Below are 18781 nucleotides of genomic sequence, written 5' to 3'. Positions count from 1 at the left end.
AACAACAACAAAGCAAACAAACTGAAACAAAGAAAAACAAACACACACACACACACACACACACACACACATGCGCGCGCGCACACACACACACACACACACACACACAAGCAATCCCTGAAAGCAAACCAAGATAAAACTTACCACATGTATAATTTACTTTTCACTTGTCAACAAGTTGCTTTGATATGGCATAGAAGACAAAGTCTTATTTAAAAAGAATACATCTCAGATTTGATTAGCAAAGTGTTGCATGAGGGTTACAACTAAAAGGGTTTTGTTTTAGTTCAGATGCAAAGAATCTCTTGATTCCAAGAGCTTTGTGACATACAAGAAATATTTCAGGCCAATACAATACCACTTGGTGCATCAGAGTGGCATAATTCACCTCTTTCACTTGTATGTACCTATCCCAACAGAGAGTAGAAGCACTGAGAGCTAGTAGTATAAACAGTAATACCTCTAGTGACTGAAAGCATGGTGGTAATTTCTTTTGATCATGTGACCATGAAAGCCATTTAGTGGAAAATGTGAACTAACAGATGTTTCAGTAATGTCCTCTGATTTCTGGAACCTACACCTCACAAAGGGAGATGTCAAGCACTATATGTATAGTATTATTTTTTAAATTAGGAAGATAGGAGAGTACGTTTTCAAAGTAGACTCCATGATGCTCTTTGGATTACAAAAAAATTTGACTACTTAAAAAATACTTTTAATATTTTTATTTTAAAAATTAAGCAGCACACTTAAAACTTAAAAGTTTTTATATATTAGGATTTTGTTAGAGTTCTAGGATAAGGAAGCAGTCTGAAAAGAAAATATTTTGCCCCAAGTTTATCCTTATTATGATAAATATGGGAAAAGAAGCCTATTAAGGGAAATATTCTGAAAATAGCATCTGAATGTAGACACAGCTGATACAGAAAACACAAATTTTTATTCAAGTCATTATTAAAATATTTAAACATGAACTAGTGTTTAAGTTATAATATCGCTAGTGGAATCTGAAGGTAGTTTGTTGCTGAGAAATTGGGTGCTCATTTTATTTTCGAGAGGTTTTTTTTGTTGTTATAAATATCTCATAGCATCACGAGAAATAATAGCTCAGCATCTATCTCTTCAGCTGCAAATACCTTTTCAGTTCATTCATCTCCTTCATGTGTTCTGAGCTGCTAGATTCAGACCTGGGGAAAAATATTTTTCTCTTTTTCTGCAGTATTTCTTGCTTTGTTTTAGTTACCTCAATAACTCTTTCCCTTTGTTCTCTTTGGAAGGCACAGCCATTAAAGAAGTTCATGACTTATATTTTCTGTCTGAGGCCCAGAAAAGTTTCTCAGCATTTTCTCAAAGGCACATGGGTAACCTTATCACTTATGAAATTCAGGCACAAACTCCATAATGTTTTAGCTAAAAATAAGTATCTGATTCCTTTCCCATGGCTGCAACAACATTCTGGGTAACAATGCTGGGTACAGAGAATCACAGAAAGTAGAAAATCATAATTAAAATATGCATTTGTTCTGGTTCATTCTACTGGTACTCTCTTGCTTTCTTTTCCCCTTTAAGAGTCATTACATGCTTTCATTTTTCTAACCCCATTTTTTTAATATTTATTTTTGAGAGAGAGAGACAGAGAAACAAACAGCATGAGTGGGGGAGGGGCAGAGAGAGGGAGAAGCAGACTCCAGAGCAGGCTCCAGGCTCTGAGCTGTCAGCACAGAACCTGACACAGGGCTCAAACTCACAAACCACGAGGTCATGACCTGAGCTGAAGCCGATGCTTTACCAATTCAACCACCCAGGCGCCCCTATGCTTTCATTTTCAATATCAAAAAAGCTGTATTTTTAACATTAAAACTCTAATTTTAACAAAATAAGAAGAAAAAAAAAACCAAGGTACAATCTATAGGGAAACCCATCTTGGTGCTCTGCCCCCACCCCCTACGGGATTCTGGACCTGCATGCCCTGCGGCACTCCCAGTCACATATATGTACACACAAGGGTGCATTCATGCACAGGCTGTGTGTGGGAGGGAGCTGGCTCAGGAGCAAGCATCAAAATAGTTTCAGAAATGACTGTCCTGCCTAGCACAGGCATTAGAGAAATATTCTTTGCAAAGGGAGGTGGGAAGAAGCATGTGTAGAGTAGGAGGTGGCATGGGCTGCCAGCCCCAGCTTTCCTCTCCCCGTGGCACCGGGCCTCCAGGGTACTCACTGCCTGTAAAAGGGGTCAGTCTGAATCTGCCCCAGAGGCTTTGGGCAGTCCTGAGTCCACACCCTGAAGTCATCTCCTGTTGTGTCCAGTGTGGCGTAGGCACAGTGTGGTGGCGGAGTTCATGGACATGCACAAGAGTATGGCCTCTGATGTTTCTGGGGTGTCAGCTCCCTCTCTGCAGACAGTACCAGGACTCCCATCACAGCTTCATGGGGCCAGCATGATGCTCTGGGTCCCTTTAGCCTGGCTCAGCTTGGGTGAGTCTGGGAACCTGTAGCTGGCATGGGCTGCATTGGGCCCCTTGCTAATGTCCAGAGAGCTGAGCAGCTCTGGGATGTTCTGAGCACTTAAGGAGAAGCTTTCAAATTCCAACTGGGAACATCAGGTAAAAGCCCTGACTCTTGCATGTGAACACACAGGAGGAGATGACACTTATGTTCTCCTTCCGGATGCAGGAATAGTGGTTCTGGGGTCACAGGCCATGCATAGAGAAGAACTAGATGTTACTTAGGTTGGTAAGGCAGGCCAGGCAGGTCTTAGCACAGTCCTTATAGGCCACACTGGCAAACAAAGCCAGTGCCATTTTGTGCAGGAGACAGCCTTGTCATCAGTTTGAACTTGATCTTGGCACTCACCGTCGGCATTGTGAACACCCTGAACTGCTCCGCACGTGCAGTGTGTGGGGCGTGATCCCCCTTCAAGTCAGGTGCCTGCGCGGAATCCCGCTAGGCCACTCAGGGCGCAGGCTGTGCGCGATCGATCGCGCATGTCAGGCACAGCGAAGCCACCACCAGCGTATGCGTTAGTTGCACCTCCTTCCCTCCTCCTCCCACCTCTCTGGCGGTCCTCGCAGCGCGCACCCGCATTGCGCAGGCAAACATGGAGCCGGAAATCTGTGCCACGCGGAGGTCGGTGGTGGGCTGCATATCCAAGGAACGTGTAAGTGAAGTAGAGGCAGCGCATGGTGCCGGAGAGGGAGTGGTCAGCCTGCAGGGCTTGATGGGGACTGCAGCGGCGTCATCACCAAGTCCTGGGGGCAGGCCTGTTCTGCGTGTGGGCCTCCTGCAACTTGCTATTAGCAGTAGCTGCCGTTTCTCGCCTGAGACGCAGCTCTTTTGGATTCATGGAAGCGCAGGAAAGACTGGCGCTGTTTCACTTGGGAGCACAGCCCCTTCATGGCCTGGAGCTTTTTTGGGGTGAAGGGTGCGCGTGGCCAGCACAGGGCTCTTGCACTGGAGGTTGAAGAGACCATAGCCATGACTGGTGCCAAAGGCTACATGGCTCCCAGGTGGAGCATGACGGACGTGACGGCAACTGGAGGCAGGCACTGAACCAGCACATGGGACCAGAAACGGGAGGGTGAGAGCTCAGCCCCTCGTAGCCCTTCCATGTGAAGCCCTGGTGGTCTCAGAGGAGGTCCATGTTGGCCATGCTGACCACCTGTTCCAACGGCACATCGTTAGTTCCAGCATCAGTACCTAGCCTGCAGTGCCCACCACCACCATCTGGGCTGTGTACTTGTAGGGTGCCACTTTTTCCGCGCCCAGTTGGGATAGTGACTGTGGATGTCTAAGAAGCCCATCTTGCAGAATGGTGGCCCGTCGTCTTGTGAAGCCTGTTGGTGTGTATGCTGGGCCAACGGGCCACACTGTTGGCATGCTTGCGATCTGTCTGGAAGAGGCCAGTTGTGCTTAGCTTGTAGAGCAGCCACAGCACCATGGCTGGAGACGTCCCAGAACAACACATTGCCGTCCTCACTGCAGGTCGGCAGCAGAGACCTCACCGTGATGGCTCCTGGGCCAGGTTCTGACCCCTGGTGATGGGCCAGCTGAATGGCGCTGGAGGCCGGCTGCGGGCGTGGCAGCCCACCAGAGCTCAGGATGCGGGCCCACAGTTTGGCGGGGACATTGGCGACATGGGCCAAGCAGGTAATAGCCAACGGGTAATCTCTGTCTTAATGCTGAGTGCTTACAGGAGGATAATTTTTCTAGATTTTAACTATACCATTTCTCAATACATGATTAAGTTGCCACAGTTGGCCGTTAGTCTTTATTTGAAAGAGAAGCCAGGTACAGGAAAGGTGGAGTAATCAGAGTATTCAAGATGGAATCTATCTGAACTATTTGTACTATGAGACATGGCTTAGTTCATAACTAACAATACTTTATATCTACCAATTTCTAAGTCATTTTCTCATTAAAATAATGGTTGACCAGGTGTACCTTAAAATGCCTTCAATCACTTCTGTGTTAATTTGAGAGTAGAGTTTTGGAAACCAGTGAGATTTAATTTTCAAATCCCATTCAGTTAAGCCAGGGGGAGAAAAAAGGAGGGCATATTGGAGTTTTTGGTTTTGCTTTTACATCTTACAATACAGTTAGGGCTTTTATGACTGAAGGGAAGTGATAACTACAGAAGAAAATTATGACAATTCCAACATTTAGTACATTAAAAGGTTTTAAGTACATTAGCAAAGTCTCCTCAGTAAATTTGGAAAGAATGGAGGGAGAAATGTTGCTATTTGTGTTTTATACCAATGTCAGCAGTATTAAATTAGTAAAGAATATATGTGATATACTAAATGCAAAAATACACACACACGCACACTACAAACACAGAATGATAATAGCTTAGCATTCCCAGTTTTTAAACTTTCTCTTCATCATCAATGGTTCCCTTTAAGGAAGTTTTTCAGGTAAGCATCCTAGGATGTTCTGTTTCCCACCTCATTTATCATTAAGTGATCATGTTTTATTTTTTGTCTCAACTGTGTAATGTTAAGGGGTTGATGGTCTAGTATATACACAAACTGACGAGAAGAGCTAGAGAAGATACCAGGAGGCTCATGATGAAACCTTTCCTAATGACATTTCCCTTATGAACACAGCTTGCCTGCAAGCTGTTACAGAATCGAGAGTGTATCACCAAATGGAAGTTTGAAATTGACCCCCCCCCCCACACACACACGCGTGCGTTCGCGCGCGCACACACTCACACACACATACATCACAGGTGCAAAAATTCTGCATAGAGTTGACATTTGTCGTCTACTTTGGTTCCTAGACTGTCACTAACCTCACCAATGAGCAAACATAAGTACATCTGCTTTCTAAGAAAGTTCCCAATGAATTACAAATACTACACTATAATTTCCAAGTTAGTGTGATAATTCATAAACATTAGCATTGCTCCCAAACTATGCTGAGTAGGCAAAATAAATCATGAGTCACAAAATATTTCCTCCAAAGCCAAGCCCATCGTTCACATGAACAATTTTCAGAAATGATGCAGACAGACTTATGAACAACACTTGCTTATTTTTAGAACTTTTCCTGCCCTTTGAGACTATTGTTCAGCTTTAGGTTAAAGTCCTACAGTGAACTGAACACAAAGCTTAGAGATCAACAAATGTAAATTAAGATAAATGATTATATTTCCAGTTAATATGTCGGAAGAGCATACTGAAGGAAATTTTACATTATTTAATTTTCTGAGCTCCAATTTTTGTTTTCTCATATATCCCAATACAGACACAGACACATGTACACCCACTAGTACACACATGTCTTGACTTCTGTAAAAATGGGTTGATATTCTGGATTCAGTGATTTTCGGTGGTATAACCCAAACTTTCTCAATTAGGAATTTTAAGTGTATCTTCTAGGATCTCCGTTCATTCCTATCAGATTTCCTTCTGTATAGGCATAGGTTTCCTCTGATAGTCAGGATCACTGTTAACATATTTGCGATCAGGTAGATGTCAACATGTTTTAACTTTTATTTTTTAACAGCAAAACAGCCCAGATTTTCTTTGTAATTTATTTTTGGTATCAGTATCATTCCATTTTCTCCATGCTGCCCTTTTGAAGTACATTTAAATCTTCCTTAAAATATAGTGAGCACTCTTCTAGAGAATGCCTGACTTTATTTTAGTTCCTTTGATTTGCAATGCATAGCTTTAGCAATACATCTCAACATATTATTTGTTTTCATCACTGAAGCTCTTTGTTGCAAAGAGTTCTCAGAAGTTTGCTTTTTAGGACAACTTCCTAGACTATAAGGTTTCTGCTTAGAACTCCTTGCCTTCTGACTGGTGTAATTTACATGCAATTTAAATTTTCTTGATTTTATTACATTAGGGAATGGCCTGACATGATTCTAGGTTTTCAAACTTCTGTATACTTAATGCATTAAGGGAAAAAAAATGCAAATTCAAACTAGAGGCTCAGGACCAAATAGGGAGCAGGGCATTGGCAGAATCTTGTGTGGTGTTAGCAGTGGTAGTTGGGGCATGGGGTTAGGCAGTGTTGCCAAAGGACATCTCATATCAAAAAGCAAGTCCGCTGATAATTTTACAGTGACTATTGCATGGATGCTGCTCTAAATGCTTCTTTATTCTTTCCCAATTAAGTTCGTATCCAGTCCAGCGGAAGAGTAGATGTTGATTTTCTTGGGGAGCCCTGAGAATGCCAGAACAGGTGCCAGGTGGTAGTGGAGTTTAGATTCCACTTCTGTAAGGATGACATAACTTGGTTACTTCCTTGCAAGTGATCATTAGGTAACGTGTCTTATAAATCTCTCATCAGCAGGGATAGTTTTAAAGGAAACAATGGTAGGAGTAAATGTAACGCCCTCACTGACAGGTGTTTTGACCACAAAACCACTTCTTAATTCTCCAGATGATGTATTTCTATGTGTGTGTGTTGTACCGGTATTCAGTTCTGTGCTCCGTGCTAATTTAGTGTAATATACAATCTTGGAAATGATTTCTTTCCTTCCAAGATCCGAGGCATTACTGTGAATAATTAAAAAAGCAGGGCTCTGCCTTATTGGTAGCATCTTTCCAACTTGAACGAATCCCATTTGTTGGCACTGTTGTGGTCATGCCTGACCTTTCACCCAGTTTGAGGGCTTGTTTGCCAGCGTCTGCCTAGTATGGCTCTACACTCTAAGCACCCGCTTTCCTCGTTGAAATGTTTCCTGACAATGTAAATGTAATATTAAATGTGCATGCGGTTCCTCACCATGTTCCTCCTTTGTGCCAATTATGTATCTTGATTTAGTCTTTTGTGTCTATTTTTTCCTAACTTACACAGACTTTTTTCTCTAGCAAAACTGAATATGTACAGCAACAGCTAGTGTCCTGCCCCAAATGTTCTCTCCCCTGTCTATCAAGGTGTGAGTTTAGTGCTAGACTTTTCCTTTTGTATCCTGCTTAGAAATTCTGTGACATCCATTGTTTGTATTTTTCCAGAAAGTGCCCAATAAATATCTGAAGAATTGAAATATGTTTTCTCCCATTAAAATATAAGCCCCCTGGGGACAGGAACAGTGCCTTGGTGTAATTTGCAATGTACATAAGGTATTAGACATTTTTAAAACATATTTTTTGATTCACAGATTGTTTGATAAATTTGATAACTTCTTCCTGAGTTTTCTTTTTTTTAAAAGAAAGGTCAGATTTTTGATTTGTCCAAATCTTGCAGTTCTTCTGTTTCAGATAGTAGTTCCTCAAAGGAACTCAGCTGTTTCCCTACTAGGTCACTCTCCAGTTTCTGGTTCCTATTGGCTTTGCTGTGTATATCTTGTAGGGGAAAAAAAGGCATTTGTCCAGTCTGCTGCTTTGTAGAAAGAACTGAAAGGGCAATAATGTGGCATTTGTTAGATTTTAAAAAATGGAAGGAAGGGGAGGCTTTTAATTGTATGGGAAATTTAATTAGATTTAGACTAATTAAATTCATTTTTTATATTAACATGTTCACAAATATTATTGCATCTCGTTAGATTTCATTCTTCTAGCCTTACTGAACAATATTCAGTAGTAGTTTCAGATTACAATAAGTTCATTATGAAGATAAGGTGGAATTAGTGTAGGAAGCTCAGCTGGTTGAAGGGGTCTGTACTTTAATTACTGCACAGGGCGTGCATATTAATTACAACACAAGTGATATTTACTGTACCTCAGGAACATATGACAGGGTAGAGATACTGACAGCACCAGCTAATAAACTCAGTATGATAATGAGGAGAAAAGACCATAAAAATAGAAGGAAATAAAATTATTCATAAAGTATATTGATCCCAAAGTAAAGACATTAAGCTCTGATGAAGGGCAACAAAAGGGAAGCTCCTCACTTTATCAAACAAATAACCAAAGTAGAGAAATGTTAGCAGGGAGACAGATTGTGATTATACTGGTCACATGATCACACTCCAGAGAGTACACGGGAGCCATAACATGGGAGATTTTTAATAAATCAGCAGAAAGCCATACTGTCACCTGCAGGAACCGAGGTCGCGGTGGCTAAGGACAGCCCCGTAGAGAAGTCAAACATGCTGTGGTATAAACTGGAAGGAACCACACGCATACAAAATCTGGTTCGGGAGCCACTGTCCCCTCTGGAAAAACGAGGGCACACCTAAGAATACTGCAGGAATTACTCTCAATAGCAACTCCGGGGGCCATCACCCACTTTTCCCTGTTATTAGAAATCACCAGCTCTGATTCCGAGATGACAAAAGGGAACAGTTGGGGCTGGTTAGATAATTTTTCTCAGAAAATGCTCAGTTATGGTGTGATCCTTTCTAAATCTACACAACTCAAAGGAAAGTTCACAAATTTTGGCTTCAAGTGATAAATGTGAGATTTGTTTTGTTTTGATTTTACATGGGCCTTGCAAAGAAATGGTCATTTTTAAAAAAACAGTTATTTGATCAACTTCTAACAGTTACAAACAAGCTTATTTTCGGGGGAAAAAAACCCTGGCTAAAGTGCTAATTCTTAATTTACATCAAATAATTACTGTAGTCAGGTGTTTGCTAAGTATTTGTTATTTTTAAGCTTATTACCCAAAATCTGCCACAAATTGTGCTCAGAGTTGAGTTATTATGGATAGAAAGTACATCAGTTACGTGTTTATTTTAACACATAGAATAATGATGTTGACCAAACTCTTACAATCGCTTTAAGTTAATTTTAGGAGGAAAACATGCTGTGGGTGTATATACGAATAGCGATCTTAATATATAGTGCAAATATGTGATATATATATGTACAAATGAACTCTAATCTGTATATAATATCATATGTATTTCTGGTTAAAGTACCTAAAAAATAATAGTAAATCTAGATAGTGCATAATCTGGCCCTGTATTTTGGTAATACAGTTAGAGGTGTCTGGAAACAAAAAACAAAAGGAAAGATTATTCGTTTTGGTTGAAATCTATAAAATCATGAATTGAAAGGGTTAGATGTCAAATTACAGAATGAAATTATGGCAAATCTCACTTTGCAACTTGGGCAAGGCAAATAATATGTATAACCAACTCACTCTGAACTGAATTATTTTAATTTACGCATCCTGGAGCCGAAGTGAAGATAGCCCTGGACTCCCTCATGAAATGGGGGTGCCATGCCTGGTTTGCTGTGCGTCCCTCTGCCCTTCTCAGTGCCTTACTCTATGTATCCCAGTATTCCAATGTTTTCATGCTAGCCTTTCTTTCCTCCGGTAGAGGGGTTGTTTCATTCATATTAAGGTGAAATATTTCCAGGGAATATTTTTAAGAGAACAGTGTTTCATGAAAGCTTATGTTGTAACTTGACCATTAATGAAGTACTTCTGTATGAGCAGGGGATCTATCTGAAATTACTCAAGTGTATCAAATAGTTATGAACACAACCCACATGGAAGGCCAGGCATAACCAGAATGTGGGAAAAAGTGGTAATTCAGGTTTTATAATCGGTACTGTTGTGAACTGGGTTATTTTCATCAATACCTGTGTGATATTACAATGTTAAGACTCAAGGCTGTAGGATTGTATAGTACCAGGAACATGGTGGGTAGATGTTTGATGAATATTTACTGAATGAACGAATAAACAAATGATTCATTTACTGAATGAATGATTGATTGAATGAGTCCTCCTCAGGTGGTGTTTCCTTAATTCTTGAAAGGTACCGGTGGTGTTTCTGTTGTATCTGGTGAACTGGCTACTCTCTGTAACTCTGGCATCTTCCTTTTTGTACTGGCAGTCCCTAACCACGGTATCTCTCTCACCACCTGAAATGTAAGTGCTGGCCGGAGTGGATGACCACTGTCAAGTGGGTGGGCTCTTGCTCTGTGTTTGGAAGCAGAGGGTATACGTGATAATGGGAGATTGATGCACTTGTGTTGAAATCTGGAGCATGAAGTCATCTGTAGCTTACCCATTGTGAAGCTCAAACAGTTTTATGATAAACATGAATGGCTTTAGCAGACTTTCAGTTATCAAGATGTTGATTATGGGTTTTTATTTTGTTCAAAATATCCTGATATTTGGGAAGAAAAGAATGGTTTAGGTGCAGACCAATTATATGTATAAATGGGAACTTGCAAGCCTATGACCCCTATCCACTTGGATTAGTGTTAAGGAATTAGAACACAATAGAGACAGAATAGATGGAAAACTTATTTAAAATTTAGAGAATAATTCTGATTCTCTATTAGTGTTTCATGGGTTTCTGTTAGGAGTTTGCTTCTCTTTGTCAGAGTTTTTAATGTTTCCTGTTAGTATTATGTTTCCTTGTTCCTCTTACAAGGTGCCTGCTGTCCTTGTGCCATCATTTGCCCTAAGCTTCTTCCCTTTTCTCATATTCGCTGCTTCAATGATCTATAGTTCATTGTTTACCATTATTTTTCATCCTCCTACCATCCAATTTGGTTCTGATATTTATTTCTGCAAACATTACTTTCTGTCTTCTGTGTCTCTACTTTAATGGCTAATTTGACATTCAGGAGCTTCTCTTCTTTCTTCAGCAGAGGAAGAGTTGAGTTTGTTGAGAAACTAGTTGGGGATATCTATTAATGTTGACTTAAGAAAGAAGGGAAGTCCTAAGCTTCCTTTATTTCTGCTTTGAATAATGAGGAGGCAGAGAATATTTGATGTAGATATTAAATAGAGACAAGAATTCTGATGCTCGGGGCGCCTGGGTGGCGCAGTCGGTTAAGCGTCCGACTTCAGCCAGGTCACCATCTCGCGGTCCGTGAGTTCGAGCCCCGCGTCGGTCTCTGGGCTGATGGCTCAGAGCCTGGAGCCTGTTTCCGATTCTGTGTCTCCCTCTCTCTCTGCCCCTCCCCCGTTCATGCTCTGTCTCTCTCTGTCCCAAAAATAAATAAACGTTGAAAAGAATTCTGATGCTCAACATGTTGTAGAAAACAGAGGATTTAGGAATTAAAATATCACTGAGACAAAATAGGTTGTATCATCTAAAGATTGGGGTAACTAGTTCATATCATCAATTAAGAAAATCATTATTTTTACATTTGGAATAAGTATATGGTGAATCTTGCTGCACTGTGTTGCTTGAAATTAAAATTTTAATGTTAAACAGAATAGATGACCTTTTAAAATATAATACACTTGACCCAATATGCCCAATATGCTTTGTAATCACTACAGTCAGAGGGAGCCACAAAATTCTTGTGTTTCAACCACACAGAAACTCTTGTTAATTGTCACTGCAGTGAAGCAAAGCTTCTAGAATGTCCCCAAAGCTTTTGAACCCCAGTGCAGAGTTTAATTTCTTGAAGCAGCTCAAGCTCCAAGTAATTTCATAAAGTTTTAGAAGGTTAACTTTCTGTCGTAAACAAATTTATGTTTGTGGATGTTGATAATTAGAAAAAAGTATTTTGTGAAAATATGAGGAAGTAAGATTGAATAGATAATTAAAAATTGCAACATTCTAATCAATAAAAAAGATGGATATGATTGTTCTTGCCATTCTATTTCTTGGACCTTGTAAATCTTCATAAATCCTTTTCCTTTCTTTTTTTTTTAAGATCATGTTGTATATTCATCACCACAAAGTGGAAGTCATAGTTAAGGTTTTCTGAAAGTCTTAGATTGTATAGCTCCTATAGTGTGCTAAAATAGTAATTCATTGAGAAACCTCAAAAGTGTGTCATAGAATAGTATTAACAGGAATAAAGGAACAGAAAAGGCAACCTGTGATGGAAAATTCACAGATCTGTTAGAAATTGTCAAATTGATCAGCATCACTAGGAACTATTGAGAGGAGCAAAGGTGATGTGCTTATTTGATTTAACAACAACAAATATCAAAACAAAAATGTTTGATTTCTTTTGGGAAGGATCATTTTTCCATTTACCTTTTCTGAAACAATCCCCACCCTCTGTTCCCCTGTTCCTGTTACAATTAGTCATTACCTACTGTTGCTTATGATTTGTTGGCAGTCTCTGACTGCAATCTGTTGCTCTGTGACAGATCAATTCTTTTAGCCTACAGACTCATTCTTGAATTCAGCCAAAATGAAAAAAAAATACATGTGTATATATATATATATATATATATATATGTAAAAGTCTAAGTCACATTGCTTTGGCTAATGTGGCAGATCATTCTTTTAAAGGGGTGCCCTTAAAGGGAGATCATTAATGAATCCTGCACACATATAAAGGGAGTGAATGACATTGACTCCCTATGCAGAACAGGTTCATAGTCCATATGTATAGACTGCGGAATTTGAAGTATGTTCATTTACTATCGTCACTTTTAAAGGAGACAATTTCAGAGCAATATTTTAGTTAGAGGAGTTGCTTCTGAGCCTACTGAAGAGAATTTGTAGAAATCCTGTTGTTTATACCCACACACATATAGATGTATACACACACCACTGAGTTTAAATAATCCCAGTAAGATTCATATTGCTCAAGTTTTTCAGCAAAAGAAATTATAGTTTTCTTGCAATCAATTTAACAGTCAGAGCTTTGGTGTAGCAAAATATATGCTTCGTAGCCCTTCAAAATTTACGCAGTTTGTACATATAGATATATGCTGTATATATTTTGAAGTGATACGTATGTTGAAATTTTTCCTCACTTAAAACCATGCTGCATAATTGATTGGAAGAGTTACTCTCATCACAGTCTATTTTTGCAGCAAAGCAGAGGCTATTTGAGATGCTTGTAGTTTTTTTTTTCTTAAATGCTTTACTTTAATGCAAGGAAGGGAAAAACTAGTCATTATATAGCAAGATATTATTCATTGTTGGTTTGTTCTGAATGGTACTGAATTAAGTAACATTACTGCATAACAAGAAAAATATGTTAAAAACCATTTTCTCCATTAACTTTTGGTGTCACTGTTGTCGGACTCAGCAAGACCCTCTTCGGTGAGACACACATACACAGACTAGTCACTCACATACTCATTGTCCTTTAAAAAATATGTAATCCCTTAAGTTTGCTACCTTATAGACCCGAGGAACAGCTTGCTTCTCAACATTTCTATACGATAAGGTTGCCTCAATCACAAGGCCGGAGCTGCCAAATTAAGAAAATTGGTGGGCTATCAAGGAAAGTAGTATTGAACCAAAAGGCAGATGTTTCACTGTATGTTATACATTGGTGAAACACCCTCGGTCTGTCAGCATGCATTTTCTAAAAGCATACACTAGCCACTGTGTTGGTTCCTGTTTTCATTTTGAGTTTGTAAAGGGCCCTCCTTGTTTGGCTCCTGGAAATCTACCAACTTTTCTTGCTCTAAAAATAAGACAAGGTACTCATTCGCTAGAAATTACTCTAACCACTTGAGAAACACCTTACAATTTTTTCAAGCTCAATTTGGAAGGAGGTTGTAGGTATTAGGGCCGTGATGCAACTTCACAAATAAATCCATGACGGGTAAAGCAGAATATAAACAGCATATCAATATACACAAGCCACAGGGTCTAGGACATAGTATGGGCAGGATTGGGTTGCAAAATGCTTGCATTTTTAGTCTAATTATTCTTTTCACTAATTCCTTCTATGAAGAAATGGAAGAGTCCTTAAACATACAAATGTGGAAATTGAGGACTGAACACGTTACTTCGGGTAAACAAGGGGTACAGGAAGGGACAGCTCTTTTATACTTTGTTTTGCACTATTTGGTTGCATTTGACTGTGTTTGTACTCATGTAGGATAATCTTTTTCAAAGATTATAAGAATTATTTTACAATTAAACTTTTTAAATAATTTTTACAGAAAAATGACTTAAGCAAATATACGAATTCATTGAAACATTACCTAAGATTAAAGTTTACTTTTAACATGATATCATTGTACATAGATTCTAAAGACTATCACGTTGTTTGGATTTTACTATATTTGAATAAATAGCAGAAAACACACAGAAACTAATTGAAACATATTCCTTTGTTCTGGTAAATTACTACACATGCCTCTAGCTGCCTAGTATCTGAGGTTCTGTAAAAGGAGATTTTTATTTTATTTTTATTTTTTTGCCCTCCCAGTGTGTTTTATCCACCATTTAAAAACACATTTGAAATATATTGCAATTGCGTGAGAAGTGACATAAATACATTTGGTGATTAATATTTATTTGATCAACTGTGAGTGCAACAATATGACTTCTAATTTGAAACCACACAAGCTTCCTTTTCAGCAATCCTGCCTTTCAAAGCCTTTCATTTGCTATATCCCAGGCTGATCTTGGAAAGAGAATCTGTTCGATGTACTTTTCCCTACTCCTTTTCCAACTTGAAACAGGAGAGTGGGCATTTGGCTGTATTTCCAGGTGTGCCATATTGGAACTTATGTAACACGCGAAGGGATGGGGAAACTCTTAGGCTCTAGACCTGTGGATGATTCCTGAGAGCTTGGCCTGTTGAAACATGCTCCAGGGTGTATGGATTGGAAGGTCTATGCATACATTATCTGCCATATCTAAACATGCTCACACACATTTTGTAAAACGGCAGAGTTGATGTCTGGAAAACTTCTCCCAATGTTAACTAAAGATCCTGTTCTATTTCGTATTATTATTCCTATTGTTTTATTTCCATCCCCTGTGCTCGTGGTGTCTTTTGTGGCACTTCAGCTGTGATGAGATGGGCGCGTGAGCAGCTTCCTCCAGAATTGGCGCCAGCTGGTTTGGAAGACTGGCAAACCTTCAACTTCTCCCTCGATCCACCACGTTAGAGATTGACTTTATTATCTGCTATAGTTCCATGCCATCCATGCCCAGTTTCCAGTGGCCCAGAATGCAGGCATGTAACAGGCCTGTTCACTATCGTACTTATTCTGATTTAGTCATAACCTCAGGAATTGCCTTTTAACAACTCCAAAAAAAAAAAAAAAAGTGAGGGTCATCCACTTCTAATGCTGGAAACCCTGTGATAATCTGTTCCATGCATTCAAATGAAAATATGACTTCTTGGCAGAGAATAGCATTATAATGTAAAATCCCATATGCTGTTATACAGTATGTTGCAATCTGTTTTACGGCTGCCTCTATTCTAACGAGTGAATACTGCCAATAAAGCAATTGAAGATAACACTAATTGCTTATTTCTGTGATCCATAATTTTTATGGCTGCCTTATAGCTCTTTAGTCAAATAGATGCTTTTTGGCCTTTAAGATCTAGAACTCGTGTACGGTAGCAATTGAAACTGGAAATGTACATGCTGGCCTGAGAGACTTTTCTGTACTTGATGAATAGGATGCAGCAGAGAAAAAAATGGAAAGTTGTGAAAGAAAATAGACATCTTCAATCGGCTCTAACAGGTAACCACTAGATTTTATCAATATTTAGGTGACTTTAAAGAAATACATAAATATGTGGCTATATTCGGTTGTCAGGTTTTCTTTGGCTTCACGCATTTTGGGGCCTTTTGGACACAAAAGCGACCACGGAAGACACGGTGGTGTGTGAACACAGCTGGTTGGAGACAAGGCTCTGTGTTCCATCCTGGGTTTTCCACACTCTGGCAATAGGACTCGAGACAGTGATTCAACTCTTCTGAGTGTCGGTTCCTCTCAGAAATGCTCTGGTGACTAAGAGGCTGGGAACACACCGCTGCCCATAAAGTACTCTACCCATGTGTGTGGTTGTGCTGGGTCCCTGTTTGGGGCCATCACGACATGCTTTATCATGAATACTGTCATAGAAACCCCAAATTATGCAGCGTTTGTCCAAGGATTTATCCAGATCTTTGCTACTCAGAGTGTAGTCTGTGGATCAGGAGTGTTGGCGTCACCTGGAAGTTTGGTAGAACTGTAGAATTGCTGGCCCTCCCCCAGGCCTGATGTTAAGACTCTTCCTTTGATCAAAATCCCCAGGTGATTAGTATGCACACTACAGACCAATACAGTCTAACGTACCTTATGGATGAGAAAGTGGAGATTCAAAGGCAAGGTGAAGTGATTCGTAAGAGGCCACGTACTTTGTTCAGAGCTAAACCACGTTGAGAGCCTGGGGCTTCGCCTCTGTGTTTAATCCATGCTGCCTCCACCTTAAAATAGCGAAGGTTTAATTTTATTGTGTGGCAGATTTCAGATTAACTACATAGGCTCAAAAGTGGGCAACATATTTGTAGCTTAAAATAATGTAAGTCGGGAAAGCCATCTGTTTCTGCTTTATTTGGTCAGATAGTGAAAATACAAATCAAACCAAACAATAGGTTGTATTACTGAGCTTAAGTTACATATGAAAAATGTCTAGAATACCCATAGATTTCTACTCATGGAGCTCTGTAGGTATGTTCTCAATTGAAGAATTTAAGAATATGGTCTGAAATTCAGACAAAGTACATGTGCAAAGATCATAAGGTCCTAGTATTCCATTTTTCTATTTTGTATCCAGCTTTCTAGCTACTATAATCTCTTTGATAAGAAGAATAGATACTTATGTTTAAGTAGGCATTTATTTTTCCTATTCCAACAGAAATATATGTGCTATGTTCAAATAGAGGTTGCAGAAAAATCAGCTAATTTTGCAAATAACTGAAAAATGTTTATAATTCCCTGATGAGATATATACATTATATAAGCAGTTCTGAGAAATACCACTATATTAGTTTAACCATTATACATATATATAATAATTATAATAATTTTATATATAACAGTATATATACGTACATATATACTATATGTACGTATATATACTATTATATATGCTACTCTGCACACTGCCAGTATGTTATTGGACACACTGGCAATGTTTTTCACATGTACTAAGAGCTGAGCATTGCAAACCAATATAACTTATTATCCCATTTAATCTTCACTACAAATCTGCAGGGGTACTACTATTATCCTCATTTTATAAATGAAATGACGAACCTCCAGTAAAGAACTTGCCCAAGGACACACAGCCAGCAAGATGAAACTGACTGAGGAATGAGGAGTTTAAATGTATCTTCCAAATTAATGTTGTGACTGGTAAAACTTTTGAGTCCCAGTTCCTTAAATTCTGATTTAATTAGATCTTTTCTCTCCATGTGAATTTCTACCTTAATTTCATGCAGTGAGGCTGGGACGGTGTTAACCTTTTCTGCCTTTTGCACCAAGCACCTGGTTAGGTGAACCAGCTGATGTCCTGTGTCTAAGGAGTCTGGGGCTGGAGTTGTCCGTAGCCAGGGAAGGAAGGAGTCTTAAATACCCTACTGTTATCTCCATGGTCAGAAACTGCTTCCCCCCAAATGCTGAGTCTAGGTTCTTGGTTCTTCAGCTCTTACTCTCTAGTACTGAGATTGACAAACAAATAAGGGTTGTAATAAAAATGCCAGGGGCGCCTGGGTGGCGCAGTCGGTTAAGCGTCCGACTTCAGCCAGGTCACGATCTTGCGGTCCGTGAGTTCGAGCCCCGCGTGAGGCTCTGGGCTGATGGCTCGGAGCCTGGAGCCTGTTTCCGATTCTGTGTCTCCCTCTCTCTCTGCCCCTCCCCCGTTCATGCTCTGTCTCTCTCTGTCCCAAAAATAAATAAAAACGTTGAAAAAAAAATTAAAAAAAAATGCCAGCATACTTGCGAATATTCTTAATGAAATCAGTGGCACAGGCTTTCACAGAGAAATGGATACGGAAGAAAGAAGGAGATGGGGCTACCCAAAATGGTTCTCGATACAGCTGTGGGAGCCTTGTGACTGAAGGTTAAAAGCTCAAGAGAAACATGTGAGAGAAAAAGAAGGTGCAGGACGGAGGAGAACTGATAGTAGTAATTGCAGATAGTCTAGAATAGCGATTAATAAGCAAATGGCAAAGGGACCGATCTGGAAAAGGAAGAAAACACTCACACACAAGCAAACGTATAAAGCTCACCCTCATTTTATATGACACGTTTGGCTCCATGCTGATAGTCCACGTGTAGAATCTCCAAAAGCTGTACCTTGCCAAATGTTAACTGTTAGTATGTGCCGAAACCTCATTATGTATGAAAGGATATGATCAGAAGAGAGGACTGTTGCAACCAGCTGTAACCTATAGCATTCAAATAACTATCTTGGTGTGAGAGACAAACATTGATTACTTAATTCCAACACTTTATAATGCTTCATGGGGAAAAAAAAGACAGTTTTCCTTGCACTTGTTATTTTCTTTTATATTAGATGACTAGGTTCCACATTATCTTAGAGTATCCTGGTTTGACTACCTAATTTTTTTCTTTAAATACTGGATAAAGGATCAATTTAAATATCTCTAGCCTACCAACGTGGTGTCATTTGGATATATTGCAGTATTTATGATACCCTATGATTAATGGGATTTTTCAGAGAAAAAGA

At 39.5% G+C, this 18781-nt stretch overlaps 1 pseudogene; it reads right to left on the bottom strand.

The window, feature by feature from the left end:
• Positions 1-2214: 2214 nt before the first annotated feature.
• On the bottom strand, positions 2215-10231 carry LOC124503914 (lethal(2) giant larvae protein homolog 1-like; annotated as a pseudogene).
• Between the last annotated feature and the right edge of the window lie 8550 nt (positions 10232-18781).

The sequence above is a fragment of the Lynx rufus genome, unplaced genomic scaffold (assembly GCF_022079265.1).
Source record: "Lynx rufus isolate CCGP_SWC_20201006 ecotype Redwood Valley unplaced genomic scaffold, mLynRuf1.p SCAF_8, whole genome shotgun sequence".
Lineage (NCBI taxonomy): Eukaryota > Metazoa > Chordata > Mammalia > Carnivora > Felidae > Lynx > Lynx rufus.
Note: the sequence above shows the minus strand (reverse complement) of the source record. Positions and strands in the feature narration are given on the sequence as shown.